At 36.5% G+C, this 16,240-nt stretch overlaps 1 protein-coding gene across 3 annotated transcripts in view; it reads left to right on the top strand.

Moving 5' to 3' along the window:
- The window catches only part of LOC127847698 (protein D7-like), a 44,825-nt gene extending 40,981 nt beyond the window's left edge, over window positions 1-3,844 (top strand). For all 3 annotated transcript variants that reach the window (XM_052379776.1, XM_052379775.1, XM_052379777.1), the window contains one exon: window positions 799-3,844. The gene's annotated coding sequence lies outside the window, so the exon portion shown is untranslated. The remainder of the gene's footprint in view (window positions 1-798) is intronic.
- Window positions 3,845-16,240: the final 12,396 nt, after the last annotated feature.

Below are 16,240 nucleotides of genomic sequence, written 5' to 3'. Positions count from 1 at the left end.
TTTGATTTATATGTCTGTGGGTCTGTGTATAATCAGATTCATATGCATATTCTGCTTTATTATGTTTGTCACGCTGTTCAGTTAACTGAAATAGCTTCGAATTGAGTACAGATGTGAAATGCAAGATATTGAAAGGTAAACAAATTAAATATATTAATTTAACTAAGTTAATACATCATTAACACCAGAAGAACACTCAAGTGTGTTTGTTTATATTTAGTCTATTAACTGTAATTCAATACATTGAAAAACTGCTGCTATTGATCACATTTAATACTTACTTAACTGTTTACTTTGCATCCTCAGTATGTTTAATGTGAAGTTTAACAGGTTTTTATAAAAAAATATTGTTATGAAGTTCAAGAAGTTGTTTATTTTATTGTCTGTTTTTAGGTTTGTCATTGTGTTATGCGCGCCATTCGCGTAGTCAAAATCAGTCAACAGAATTTGCCTCCCCTCTGACTTTGCCTCAATCACACCCCTGGTTTCAACTCCATGGCCTTTGACTTTGATGTGGGGCTCATAATGTTGGACATAATGCAACATTAAGTCTTGCACATTTCAAAATTGAAATGAAGAGAAAATTCCCAGTTTGTTTAAGGTCATATCCATTTCTTTAGAATGGTTGTTTTAAGATAAAATGCTTTAAATATTATTTTAAACTCTTCATCTTTACGTGCTGGAACTTCTATATATGTAATTACTTTTGTTTGGGAAGACAAAATCTGGAAGTGAATTACTCCAACTTCCCATTAATGAAAGCCCTGCTAAGTGGTGAATATGTATTTTTTGTTTTAGACAAGAAGTGAACCATCTGCACAGACTACGGTGCAGGACTGGTTTTTGAAGCTGCTAAGAACAAACTATGTCAAAAGAGTTGATTTTTATCAGTAGTTTAGAATGTACAATAAACATACAAAGGATGTATATTTTATTGGGGAAGTGGACAACGACAACAAGGGAGGCCTGGTATAGGGGAGATGGCCCTGGGTTATGGTTAGGGTTAGGGGGTCGGGTTAGGTTAAAGGCTAACCCAACCCCTAGCCCTACACTTACCCTAACCCTCTAACCCCCTCCCCCATGCGCATTACAATACCAGACCTCTCGCATTGTCGTTGTCCGCTTCCTATATTGTATTGGGATATTGTTGGTATAGTTTCATTCAAGAGGAACTTGACTATATCTTTTTTTCATGTTTGATTTTGTATTACCAGTATGTGTGTGCCATTATCAGACTTTTTAAAAATATTTGATAATTATAGTATTTTACTTAGTGCAATCAAATGAATCACATGATTCTTTGATTGTTAGTAAAGCGCTTTTAATTTTTGCTTCTAGAAACCTAATTCATCAATTAACACATTTAAATCGGCAGTGCTTTGTGAAAAGGGGGTTTAATGCATGCGCGTAAAGTGTCATCTCAGATTAGCCTGTGCAGTTTGCACAGGCTAAGCAGGGACAACACTTTCTGCCTAAATTGGATTTTTGCTAAGAAGAGACTTTTTGAGGACTGCACGGGCTGATCTGGGACAACCCTTTACGCACAGACTGATCTGGGACGACCCTTTACACACAGACTGATCTGGGACGACCCTTTACGCATTGACTGATCTGGGACGACCCTTTACGCACAGACTGATCTGGGACGACCCTTTACGCACAGACTGATCTGGGACGACCCTTTACGCACAGACTGATCTGGGACGACCCGTTACGCACAGGCTTTAAACCCCCTTTTCACAGAGCATGGCCCCAATATTGTAGTTAGAAAATTGTAAATTTGTAAATCTAGATTTGTGTTGTAACTTGCAAACCATTTCAAAATCAAGCTGATTAATAAATTCATTCCAAATGAGAAATTACAATTATGGTCCACTTTTAATTTACTCTTTTTTTGCTTTTATGGTTTTGGTTTGTTGTGTCCTCCTTTTATCTTTATTTGCCATTTTAACCATCTGAATTGTTTAGAGCATTTTCTTAGCAGTCAAAATTGTTTCACAGATTTTAGTTTATAGTGTTTCCTCTTAAATGATTGTTTTATTTTTTAGCTCACCTGAGCATTAAGTTCTTGCTCATGGTGAGCCATTGTTGTCAACCTATGTTCCGTGTCCATTGTAGTGCGTTCTGTGTTGTATGTCATCAACTTTAAGCTCATAACAAGTCTAAAGGTCACATTTTTCATCCAATCTTGTTGAAACTTGATCAAAATTTTATTCTTGACAGGCTGGATGGGAATCTGATTGTTAAGCTCATAACAAGTCTAAAGGTCACATTTTTCATCCAATCTTGTTGAAACTTGATCAAAATTTTGTTCTTGACAGGCTGAATGGGAATCTGATTGACATGCGTCCTAAAAGTAAAGGTCAAAAGCTCAAATCCTAGGAAAATATTGAACCATTTTAGAACAAAAATTACTGACTCAGAATTGACAATGTCAGTATGTTGGTCATGATAATATCTAGGATGAGTTGGAATCATGGCCATTTATTTCCAGAAAATAGGTCATGTGGTCAAACTCTAGAGGCCACATTTATGACACTTGATGGAATTGTTTCAGAATGTTCATCTCTATACCGAGGAAGAGTTTGAATCAAGGTTGAATGCAACTGAAAAGATGGTCAGCAGGTCCTATCTTAGAAAAACATTTAAACCACTCTAGAAACCACATTTATGACTTTATCTAGATTAAACTTGGTAAGATTGTTTATTGTTACAATATCTTGTTTGAGTTCCAATCTGGGTCACTTGTATAAATAAAAGATTGCCAGTTGATATTGTAGAAAACTTACCACTAAATGGGCGGAATTGATTAATTGTTTTGAAATTTGTAAGATTTCTTATCTTTGCAATTTCTATGTTAAGTGGGAATCTGAGTTACTTTCGTCTTATAACTAGACCAGCAGCTGAAGTAAACCTATTTATTCCTTTAGGCAAACAGCGCAGACCCAGATGAGACGCTGCATCGTGCGGTGTCTCATCTGGGTCTACACTGTTTGCCAAGGCCTTTTTTATAGACGCTAGGCATAAATAGGTTAAAGGAAACCTATATTACCACTTTTAACAACTCAATCTCAATAAAACTTAGTAATTGTCTCTATCTTGAAGATATCAAGGCACAGTTTGAATCGGGTCATGAACGTCCAAAAGCTAGGTCACCATGTCAAATCTTACACACCATTTTTTACCACTCTGGAATCTAGAACTCCGCCAAGGACGGTCCCAAACCAGCTGAAAAGGGAGAAGGGTTGGGTGTAGGGCTAGCCAAACTAGAATCCACTTGTATGAATCTCTATGAAATTGGGCCATATTGCTTATCTTGACGATATCTAGGCGGAGATTGAGTCAGGGTCACGTGTATCCAGGAACTTTATCAAATGTTAGAAAAGCCTTAACAATAAGAAGCCACTTACATGACACAACCTTGATGCAACATGGTCAGACATGTTTATATTGACATAAGCAAAGAAATGTTTGAATCTGTGTTGGATCAAAATCTTGGTTAGCACACAGGTGTTGGGCGCGTGGCCAATTCACTGAAACACTATCAATTTGTCATAGAACAACATTTTTCATCACTTTAAAAACAAAAATATTCTGATATAATTTATCAGATTTTTTTGGTCAAAGTTATGAAAAATGTTGTCCTATGACATATTGATATATTGATAGTGTTTCAGTGAATTGGCCACGCACCCGACACCTGTGGGTCAGCAGGTAAAGTATTCAACAAATGGTGTATATTAAACTCAGGTGAGACCTTAAGTGCAATTTTTACTCATTTTAAGTATTTTATGTTACTATGTATCAGGTATGTAAATAGGTACAAATAAATCTATTTGAATGATGTTGGAGTTATGCGTGACCGTATCAATTGAATATATAGAGATTTCACGTTCAACTGTCATAGGCTCATTATTATGTACATCCTGCAGAAGAGTTACAATCGATGATTTTCAATGCACGTAGTTCTTCAGGTGCAGCATTGCTTTGGGTCATGGTTGGAATTAATTGGTTGTTTTCCTATTTCCATTTAGTGGGTTTCATATTATTTGCAATCCCCATCCATAACATGATTTGATAGTATACATTTTGCTATGACATACTGTTGCATGTGATGTTGGGGCAAGTCGCTCAGGAGTGACGAATGTTTCGGCAGTAGCCACTTTCTTTGCGCAGTGTTTCTAAGAATTGATTGAACGTGCCACCAAACAGATCCGCCATCAAGCATTTAACAAGATTTGAGATTTCCTCATGAGAAAAGTTTGGGACGACGAATAAACTAGCGTCATGATAAGAACAGGTTTTATTGTCCCCTACCGGTGAAACCGGACTTATGGTTTTCGCTCTGTGCGTCAGTCCGTCACACTTTTCTGGATCCTGCCATAACTTTAAAAGTTCTTCATTTTTTTCATGAAACTTGAAACATGGATAAATGGCAATCTGGAGATTATGCATGTCATTTCATTTCGTTCTTACGTCAAGAATTCTGGTTGCTATGGCAACAAATAGACTAGAAATATTGCTGAAAATGGTGGAGTTTCACCGGTAGGGGACTTAAAATGTATATTGATTGGCAATAGTCTTGTTCATTTCTGAAAGACTGACTTTACCGATGCCGAAAACCCGTGAAGTTGAATCGCTCCTTGTGTAGCATAAACAAAGACCATCTCTTTATGGTGGTCTGTATTGATGTTTTGTTGTTCATGACGCCTGAGCTTCAATATCGGAATATTTTATACAAGGTTTTACTGGGGCTTAATATTTAAAACAAAAAATGAAAAGCTATTTGTTATAAACTTACAAAAATGATAAAAAGTTTTGGTTAATAGTTATGCACATTTGCGGTCATTGTGTTAGCGGTCATTTTGACGCCATGGTGGATTTCTGTTTCTTAATTAACTTGGAACTATGGCAATAACATGAAGTGTATGATGTTTAAGACACAATGTTGTTTGCTGTTTCAAAGTGGTGAGAGGGTATGTTAAGTCATGTTTGTGACAAAGCTGTAGTTTATGTACCGTAAAATGAATCACGTATAACGATCATGAAGTTTAAACTTAATTAGTTTTAACCCAATTCCAAATCATAGAACAATTGTTAAGAGTTTAATGGGCAGATATATTTACTTTAATTTAACATAAATGAAATAATGCATATTGTCACTTTTAACCTGAACGTGTTTTTAAATAAACCTTGTAAAATTCTACTTGCAAATTATCTGATAACCTGTGTACTTATTATATTATGCTTGCAAAAACTGTGCATATTTGTTTTCAATGAGACACTCCATACATTTATATCAGGACATGTAATTTAATCATGAATAAGGCACAATTCTAATATTTGAAGATTAATCTCCAAGTATAAACATGCTTGACATTGATGTCAATAGATGCTACAAAGTGGTTCATTTCTGCAAGATTCTACACATCCATGTTCTCAACAAGATATTGTTCCCAAACAGTCGATACTTACAGATAATTCTTTCTCACTTTAAGATCAAAACCGTCGGTGGATACCGTAATCCTGACAAGTAAACAAAGATGAGAAGCTATTTATCATACGTGATATGGAGAGTCCTCAGTTAATCTGCACTTATCGGAGCAAATTATCAGCTGTCCTCAGTTAATCTGCACTTATCGGAGAAAATTATCAGCTGCATTTGTTCGAGTGTGCAGAAACAAACGCGTTTCTTGTAATCTAAAAGTGCTCAGTTTAAAAATTATTATAGGCCGGTTAACTGCATTGCTTGTAAAACTTGGTTGACAAATTAAATTGTTGCAAAATTTTGCCCAGATCTTCGACTTCAATCTGAAAAAGCCATATATACATGAACATAATAATCTGCAATTCTGTCGTGTGTGTTTCTTTCCCCAAAGTAATACTGTATTCGAATAGTAAATCTGAATGCGAGTGAACTCGTTTATATTCGAGGGTGAAGATAGCTTACTTATAGCCCTCTACTGCTTGATAACTCAAGCTAAAATAAGTCGTAGCTTGCTGATTCAAGCCGAAATAGGTCACAGTTTGCAACTTCGATGATACGCGTGTCACAGTACAGAATGCATGCTTAAATATGCGTAGTACGTTTGAAAAAGAGTCTTGCTAAACTATAAATAGTACTTATAAAACAAAGTTTTTTTTTAATTCATTGAAACGAATTTTGTTTGAAGAAAAAAATGTGTCTGTTCAAAAGCGCTTGGTGCGATATATATGTTTACTTATGTTTGCGTGTGTACTTAATCGATTAACTCTGAAGGCTTCTAGCGCAATCGCTTGTATAATTCTATCTTTGCAATTAATTATAGCAAATTTTTCGTTATTCTACCGATTACAATACGCTTTTTTCAGTAACGTGTTCATCTAAATCATTTTTTTCCAAGTGTGTTTGGAATTGGATTAAAGGTAGATCCAAAAGTGTGCTTCTGCTCGTTGGCGCTGTTCGGCAAATGTTGCTGTAATTTCACCCGTTTTAAGTTGTGTCCAAATACATCCTTGCTTGAAATTAATTCCTGAGTCAGACGAAAAAAATGTGATAAAAGTCATACAACTTATCCTCGGCGGTAAAACAATTTGGCCGCCTGTGAGAAGTTTGTTTGAAAAGCTCTCCAAAAACAAGGATATTATCATTAAGTGTGGGAAATCTTAACTCTGCACAAATGTAAAGACAATTATCCCCATCAAGTGATTTCTACTGAAAGCATGTTCTGATTTCTTCGCCAAGCTGTTTGTTTTCACTGCTGATGCGTGCACAATGATTTTATCTTATCTGAGTACACATTGCTCACGAAGACCTTTTGTGACAATATTGTGTGCGTCGTCTGTTCGTTATCATGTACTATATTAACACTTCAGAGCACACATGGATTGCTCAATTTTCACGAAACCTTTTCAGCACATTTGACGCAATGATATTTCGGACAACGTCACTAGGTCAGATTAAAAAAAGGGCTTGTGAAAACTCAAGAAGAAACACGTGTTACACAATCTTCATGAAGCGTACCCAGAACATGTGTTTTTATGATATATCAGCAGAGTGTTTGGAAACGATTTTTGTTCGTTAAAAACATGGCTGTCTGCGGGAGGGGGGTAGCAGCTGTTATAACATGGGTATAGTAAAACCTTGTGACACTCTAGAAGTCTGGTGTTTTGCACAATCATTATGAGACTTGCATAGAACCTTTTTTTCAAATGATATATCAGCATAGTTTGAAAATGGCCCTTGTCCTTTTAAAAACATGGCCGCCGTTGGGTAGGGCAGTTTTCTTATGTGGCTATAGTGAAACAAGGAGGTGAGGCAGTTGTTTGAGGCTATAGTGATATATTGTGGACGCGCTAGAAGACAATCATCATTAATTTCAAACAGAACATTTTTTAATGCTATATCGGCTGAGTTTGTAAATGATTCCGGTCTAGTTTTTCTTCTTTTGCGTCTGGGAAACCATGTAAACACTTAAAAACACCTATCATTTTGTCCAATGATCATTAAACTTGCTCAGAACATTATTTCTAATGATTTCGAGGTCGAGTATGAAATAAGTTCCGATCCATTAAACAACACGCTTAGCAGTTCTACTGACCTATTGTGTAGACAGCGATGTTTCAACAAAAGGGATTAAAATGTGCGAAAGCGACTCTTTGCGGATAATGGAGCGTGTCTGTCAAAATCGTCAATACTATGCGTATCCTTGGAACTTTATGAAATTCTACGCTGGATTATAGTGTGCAATCGATAATTGCCGGGCGTAAAATCGGATGATTGATAACGATAGCGGAAGTGGCAAATGCGCGGTTATTTTCGGGCACTATTTTTTTCAGAGATCTTTTTTTTTACAAGACGGAAAAAAGTAGGGTCGGGACCAAAATTGTAGGTAGGGTCGGGTTACCCGAACACACACATTTTTTTGTTTGGCCTAGTTGAAACTTCTATATCTCCAGACTCTAACTCTATATATCGCAAAGTGTAAGATATTGCTACTGCAATAAATGATGTAGCCATTATTGACAGATTGGCAAGTGTTCCAAATGGTGATCTTGTAGCCATTGAGGCTCGATATCATAGAACAAAAGTTGTTTGACAAAATACTACCAGTGTAATACTTATGCATTTTCCGGGCTGACACACAATAAGGCCACTTCTGAAAACCAAACAATTTCATACACAATAATTGATGAGATAATTAAAAATGTATTTTAGCATCATATTGTTGTTGATAAAAAGGTGTTTTTCTTTTCTACATTAAAAAAAACGGTTTGTTGAAATTGCTGAATCAGAAGGACGTTCAAATGATGCAAACTCTTATAAAAGTTCCAAGTTGAAAAGGTTGTTTGAAAAATTATGGCCAGAGGTATCCTTTATTCATCAGCATGAGAAGCCTGACCTAGTTTGTTCGTCTAGTTTGACTATTAATGATGCTGTCAGAAAGTCAAAGGAGATGTAACAGGTCATTCAAGATGACAATGAGTGTTCATACGTTGAACTACCAGAGTCAGAGGACGACACAGATGAAGCTGTAGTTCATAAGGCTATGGGTATTTTTAGAAGACGAATTATAGAGAATAATCCTAAATTTGATGACTTCTTTTACGCTCTAGAATAAATCAAATTGTCAGATCAGAAGCAGTTTGTGGAGCCTCTTCTTTACAAAGCAGTGTGCTGGTTACATGACAAAAATACTACAAGGAAGCTTCTGAGAAGACCATTACAAGATGTCTAGCTGTAGCTTGTTACCTAACTACACTTGTCACGTAAAACCCAACCCCTAAACACCTGGGCTTAGGGATACACCTCAACAACGAGTTTGGCAGCCGTCATCTGATTGAAGATATGTACTCTCTTGTTTATTCCATCTCATATCCAGATCTTCGGTTATTCTTGACATCAGCAGCCCAACAGAACATTGCATCACACAAAATAACAGACTCTGATGGTATTGTACCAGACAAAATACTACCCAGAGATCAAAAGGGGAAGCTTGTAGTGGCAGTTGCTGATACCTGGAATCTGAATGAGCGAACAGTTGATGGTAAAAGGACGACTCATGCGATGACAAGCATGTTGGTCAGCAGTGCGCCAGCCGAGTCAACGAGGATTCCACGACTTCCGAAAGCAACAAGTAGGACGTTTGACAGGCAGTCACTTTCTGGTTTACAGGAGTTGTTTTTCAGTGTTTGTAACTTGAAAACATAATTTGTAATTTGCATCATTTGTATTAGTAAATACAATGTAAAACCTCATAATTTACAACATTTGTAAATAACGTTTATGAGTCTGTATCAAGCCCTTATACCTGGTTAGATTTGATTGTTGAATAAATATGATACATGGAACACTGCATAGCTGTTCTTTACATTTGCCTGGATAAGTCTTAAAGATTAAAAGCAAACTTATTAAACTTGATGGTTATAATGCCAAATGACTTTCCACGAAACAGGAAAATGGCCACATAGCGTATGTAGTCTTGGTTACCATGGTTACCAACACAATTTTAGGCATTTACTTTTGTTTAAAATGAAGCTTGTAAATGTGGCTATATAATAACGAGGTTGGTTATCACAGCAAATGTAGAGCATTTGAATTAAAAAAGAAAATGATATGTCAATACTCAAATTTTCGTTTATTTTTCCATTTTGACCATGAAATGACCTTGACCTTGACCTTTGGTGACCTTGGTGATCTGTTTGGTAGAAGCCTTATATCAATGAATTACTTCTATCAGATATTAAAGTCAGTACATATAGGTGTTCAATAGACGTATACAATTCATCTTTATTAGTAATTGAATCATAAAACGGTGGCCATCTTTGACGCCATCTTGGATTTCTAAGCCCTCCAGCACTTTCCAGAAAAACGACATCTTGTTCTGAAATCTACAGACCCTGACGAACATTTTTGTATATTAAACCCTCTGTTTATGAGTTGTGGCCAGTTAGATGTTATAAAGCTTAACAAATTTGCAGCAATATAAGGACTTCGGGACATTTAAACAACAGTCTAGCAGTGACCAATAGATGTGGGCGCCAAAGTGTAGGCTGCCAAAATTTGTGCTCTCATATTTCGGATTATTTTGAGAATACCAGTGACAGGAGAAATGTGATTTTTGTCAGTGATATTCATTAATGTTTGACGGATGCAATACTAATAAAAAGATATGCTTAAAGTAGAATATTAGTAGAAACTATTTGATCTGTGTTAATATTTTGGGAATATTTTATCAACGGATTAATATTTTTCCTCTGGTGAACACTTTCTCAACGGATTAATATTTTACCTGTGGTGATCACTTTCTGAACGGATTAACATACTCGCAATCACAATGTGTCTGATTAGATATAATAGGGACCAATTATTGGATTTATCTGCAGTGTCGAGAAATCATACAATACCAAACAAAGGAACGTTAACCATTTTAAAGCAATACAATCTTTTGAAATATAGAGGTACCCGAGGCGGTAGAGATCAAGAGTTACGTGTATGGGACACAAATAGTGGAGTAAATTTAAATAATCTACAAAGTTAAAGTTTACCATCACAAATTCCAACTGTAAAGACACAGCACACACAACTGATGCAAACTTAAACAACCTCTCATACCCCAAGAAATGCAATACACTAAATGGTCTAAACGAAAAAATATCTTGCCTTACATTGAACCGTCATTCTGTTGTCAGAAACAAAGATGTTTTGATTGGTCAATATCTGAGAGAAGAAAAAATCGACTTTGCCGTATTCACAGAAACCTGGTTCTCAGATGAAAAGCAACACCAAATAGATACCTCAGACTTAAATCAAAATGGTTATACAATGAGTACTGTAAATCGTTCAAATAGAACAGGCGGCGGAGTGGCTTTAACTTGTCGGACTGGAGTTACTGTACGAAAAGTGTCAAGTAGTAATACCCGGACATTTGAACATGGTATATGGCAACTGATTCTCAAAAACATTACAATTAATGTAATTGGCGTTTACAGACCACAATCATTAGGGACTGAACATCAATTTTTAACAGAATTTTTCGAATTCATGGAGGACATTGTTCCCAACTATTCAAATCTTATGATTCTTGGATATTCAACTTGCATGTCAACAAAACTAACAGTGTTGTTACTGAATATAAGAATTCTCTTGTAGCAATGGGTTTTGAACAACATGTTAATATCAGCACACACACAGAGGGAAATACACTCGACCTAGTAATCTCTGGGGCTACAAATTGTATTGAAATCAATTCGTGTGAACCAGGCCCTTTCTTTTCGGACCATTGTGTAGTTAAAGTCGTTACCAAAGAACAAAAACAAAATTTCAAGAGTCAAACCATTAAATTTCGAAGTTTTAAAAACATAGACCACTCAGCATTTATAAACTCAATGAAATGTCAATTACAGCAGACAAAGTAGACACTTTTGTAGAGCAATTTGAAGAGGAAATCTGTAGAATTCTTGATAAACATGCTCCATACATTGAGAAAAACAAAATCTGTCGTGCACCAAAATCCATGGTTTAATGAAAACATTCTTGAACTAAAACGTAAATCACGCAAACTGGAACGCATGTGGAGAAAATACAAACAACCAGACCAATATGAACTTTTCAAAAATGCCAGAAATAAATACACTTTCGAGTTGAATGCAGAGAAGCAACGATCGCTTAGTCAAAAAGTAATTGATTTTCACGGAGATTCTAAAAAACTCTACAAGTTTGTATCAGAATTAACAGGAAAAAATACTAATAACCCTATGCCGGAAGGTGAAAGCGACACCGCGATAGCTGAAAATTTTGCCGATCACTTCCTGGATAAAATTAACAAAATTCGAGATGCCCTTGCAAGTTTCGAAAAATTCACACCCGATCACAAGGAAGTGCCATGTTTCGGTTTGTTTGAGGAGCTAACCCAAGATGAAGTGAAAAAGATCATCAATCATCTTCAAACAAAATCATGCGAACTAGATGCATTGCCAACAAGAGTACTAAAATCATTTTTAAACGAGTTACTACCGTTCGTGACAAAATTGGTTAATCTCTTTCTGAGTCAAGGAGTTTTTCCTTCAAAATTTAAACAGGCAATAGTAAGACCACTTCTTAAGAAAATTGGACTAGACCTGAGTTATGCCAACTATAGACCAGTGAGCAACTTATCATTTCTATCGAAAGTGATTGAAAAGGCTGCTCTGTTTAGACTCAATATACAAGTAAATGAAAACAATCTCCTTCCAAAAAATCAGTCAGCCTACAGACAATTCCATTCTTGTGAATCTGCTTTACTTAGACTAGTCAATGATATACTCGAAGGTATGGAAGAACAAGAGGTTACAGCACTTATCGCCATTGATTTGAGTGCTGCCTTCGATACAGTCGATCATGACATTCTACTAGACGTGTTGCAAAAACAATACAGTGCATGTGGCACGGCACTAAACTGGATAGACTCGTATCTTCGTCCAAGAAGCTGTCGCATAAGTGTTAATTCAGCTTTATCGGCGGCACGTTCTTTGGAGTGTAGTGTTCCCCAGGGTAGTTGTCTTGGTCCATGGCTCTACCTGACGTACGCTGGAACAATGTTTGATGTCGTTCCTCCCTCCATCACAGTCTACGGTTTTGCAGACGACCACACCGCAAACAAGCGATTCAAACCTACATCTTCTTCTGTTGAAAGAACTGCCATTCAAGAACTTGAAAGTTGTGCACTCGTTATTAACAACTGGATGAACGAGAATAAACTGAAAATGAACGCAGCAAAAACGGAATTCATCATGTTTGGTAGTAGACCCCAATTAAATAAATGTCAATCTAAAGAAATAGATATTGCTGGTGACACTGTTAAAGCAGAAAAATGCATACGGTATTTGGGTGCATATTTAGACGAAACACTAAATTTTAAAGAACACATCAAAATAAAGTTCCGTACAGCCATGTACAACTACCTTAAAATCAAAAACATAAGGAAATACTTAACAAAAGAAGCAACAGAAATACTTGTTTTGACTTTGGTAATATCCCATCTAGATTATTGTAATCTCATCTTGTATGGAACAGCTCAATGCTAAATAAACAAAATGCAACGTATCCAAAACACATGTGCCAAATCTGTACTCGGCCGACAGAAATATGACAGTTCAAAAGATGCCTTGTATGAACTACACTGGCTACCAGTAAAGGCTAGGATAACATTCAAATTACTGAACTTCATGTATAATTGTTCTATTGGTAACGCGCCAAAATACCTTACAGAACTTTTAAAAGAAACAGTACCAGCACGTAACCTACGATCTACCGTCTCGTATGACGGATGTTATGATGCGAAACGCACAAAGAGAAAAACTTTCATGGACAGGAGTTTCGGAAGTGTTGGTCCGAAACTGTGGAATGCCCTTCCATCAAGCATCCGGACTTCCGCATCAATAAACATTTTCAAAAGGAATTTGAAAACATTTCTCTTCAGAGACTTTTACAACCTATTTTAATTTGAATACCTGTGATTTAAAAAATAAATAATCGAGACTCAGTTGTACGGGCTTATTTGTCACTAGGACTCATAGGACTAAGCAATTAAAGAATTGTGCGGGTTCTTTGCTCGAAAAGGATATTTATTGTACAAGTGACTGGTAACCAAGAATCATTAGGGCTTCTTTGCTCAATGATTGAATTACATCAACCAGCTGTCTTTTAGTCATGCTTAGGCCTTCTAGTTGTGTCTTATAGTCACACTGTAATTTTAACCTTCAAGTTGTGTCTTGTAGTCACACTTGGTCAGTCTATTTGTGACTTGTAGTCATGATAGTTCAAATAAGGTTTAAACCCAAAAGAAGTGTCCTTAAGTATGACAGGTGACCGGTAGCTGTGTGATCCGACAGCCAGAGTGCAGAAATATCCTTTTACCTATCCTTTTAGTTAATGAAAAACAGTGTCTATATGTTGCCAAATATTTGCTCATATTATCATCATAATTATTGTCTTAACTCTAGTTATATCAATTTATTACATAATATTTTACTTTTACTGTGTTTTAATAGTGTAGCCGGTATTGTTTTATTGCTTAAGTTCCTTACAGCATTCTTATTTATATCACACATTTTAAGATCATTAATCCTTTAATTAATGCTGCATAATATTATCAATACCTCTTATTTTTTATCAATTTTATGTACATATATATGTTTTGTACAACGACATTGAATATAATTATATAAATAGGCGTTTCATCAAATTAGCAAGTTTCAAGTTTTGACCAAGCGAACACATTATTTCTTGTAATCATTAAGTAGCTCAAACAAGAGTTTACACTGAAGGTGATTCAAACCCCAACACCAGGATTTGACACGGATGCGGAGTTACCACAATAAATGATTTTTTCACTTTCGTGTAAACGAGGCTCGGTAAATATGGCGGATAATTGCAACCGGAAAGGTTATGAAGTTTCAACACTCAACTATAGTAACGTTGACGTGCATTCAGCTGTATTGCAGTGGAGATATTATAACTATCTGTGCGTTTCTGGACAGAATTTCCCATGAGCAGCAAGTGCATTATACTCCGGCGGCAAGAAATGGTGGAGAAGGTCAGACACAAAAGGCAAACACACTCACCCAACTCTCCAACCTCAACCGCGCAGATGCATCAGCATGTGTAGATACCCGAGGTCACAGCCATGTTACGGACCGCCTGACGGTTCAGCGCCCGTTTGCATGTAAACTGGATGCAAGCTCAACCCAACCATGATTCAACTATGTACACATTTACACAATAAATCATCAATTGATTTTAATTGATAGAATTAAATGTGGCTGAAATGCTGGTAGATCTGATTGTGAAAGATCTCCTTTAGCTTAAAAGTGAGATGAACGATTTCCGAGCTGATAACCAATCAATGGCTCTAAGATTTAAAGAGATGGAACACTATTGTAAATCAAGTAATGGTACCATAGATAACATTTTGTTTGACAAAGGGTAGCGGTGTGATAACCCGACAAGAAGTGGTCAAATTTAATCGCACAAGACGTAGCATAGCCCAGTTCCAACTTCATGATGACCGTGTAAATCTTGTGTAATTTTAAATTTAAATTTTTAATTTTGATTCGCAAACTTAATTTAAAATACAAATACAATTTCCGCCAGAAGTTTCTGTATCCCGTCGAACGCAAGCTCTGATAATATAATGAAAGTGTTCTGCTACTGAAAAATCGCGATTTTGTCAATAAGACACTTTGTGACCTAAACAAGCGAACATATACCGATATTAGTGGTGTCTCTCGCACACTGCCCCGCACAAATATCCATCTGTGCACGAGAACCAACATTGTCTGCAACGACATCAGCAGCAATATGCAATATCATACGGGGGGGGGGGCGATGTCTACAACATTGCACAAAACATACTGGCAACCGAAAGTATTTCACAGGACGAGTTTAAACAGACGTAACAAAACACTATGGGCGGGCAAGGAGATCCCCTTTCCACCCATAATTTTGATATCCCAGTGTTAACCGTTATAGACTGAGGATCAGGTTTGTTCCCGTCTAAGCAAGCGTGGAAACAGATGCTCCAACGATCGGTATCCGCTCCGGAACATCACAGACAGTTGGAAAGTATCCGGGACGTGTGTCCCACATTGAACCTTGATGATGTTCTACACGTAGATAAGCCCTCGTCCCTCTGGAAAATATCCCGGATTTCGCCTAAGCTATCGCCCTTAATAGCCACCCTGATGGCACAACTGGGAGGATTTCTCTCTAGATCGTACCCAACAGTGTGCTCATTGTGTGGGATACACACGGAAAACAAACTACTTCATTCAGTGTGTTTTTGTTCGAGAAGGGAACTGTTACGTGAATCACTTTGGGATGCTGTCATTTACCAAAAGGGGTCTCAGTGTTTTATTAAATTAATACGAAAGACACCATTAGAACAAATCGTAACGTTGTTTCAAATGACGCTATCAACTACAGATGACAATCGCCTGAATAATCAATTAGCAATCCTATTGCTGAGACTAGTTTGTTAGTTTGTGAGTGTCTAATTATAAAATCGTCTCTCTATTGTTGTTGATATGCATGTACATATATTAATATACACATATTATTATCTATTGTATACATTAATGATGTAAATACTTGTTGTAAATGTGTTAAGCTCTCCATGAATGGAGGAAATAAAGAATCTATCTATGTGAAACACTGAGTATACCTTGGAAACATTTTGCTGATCACTTAGCCGCGCATTGAAAAATATAAAGATAAAATAAT

The sequence above is a fragment of the Dreissena polymorpha genome, chromosome 10, assembly GCF_020536995.1.
Source record: "Dreissena polymorpha isolate Duluth1 chromosome 10, UMN_Dpol_1.0, whole genome shotgun sequence".
NCBI classification, from domain to species: domain Eukaryota; kingdom Metazoa; phylum Mollusca; class Bivalvia; order Myida; family Dreissenidae; genus Dreissena; species Dreissena polymorpha.
This window is presented reverse-complemented; position numbering and strand designations above follow the sequence as displayed.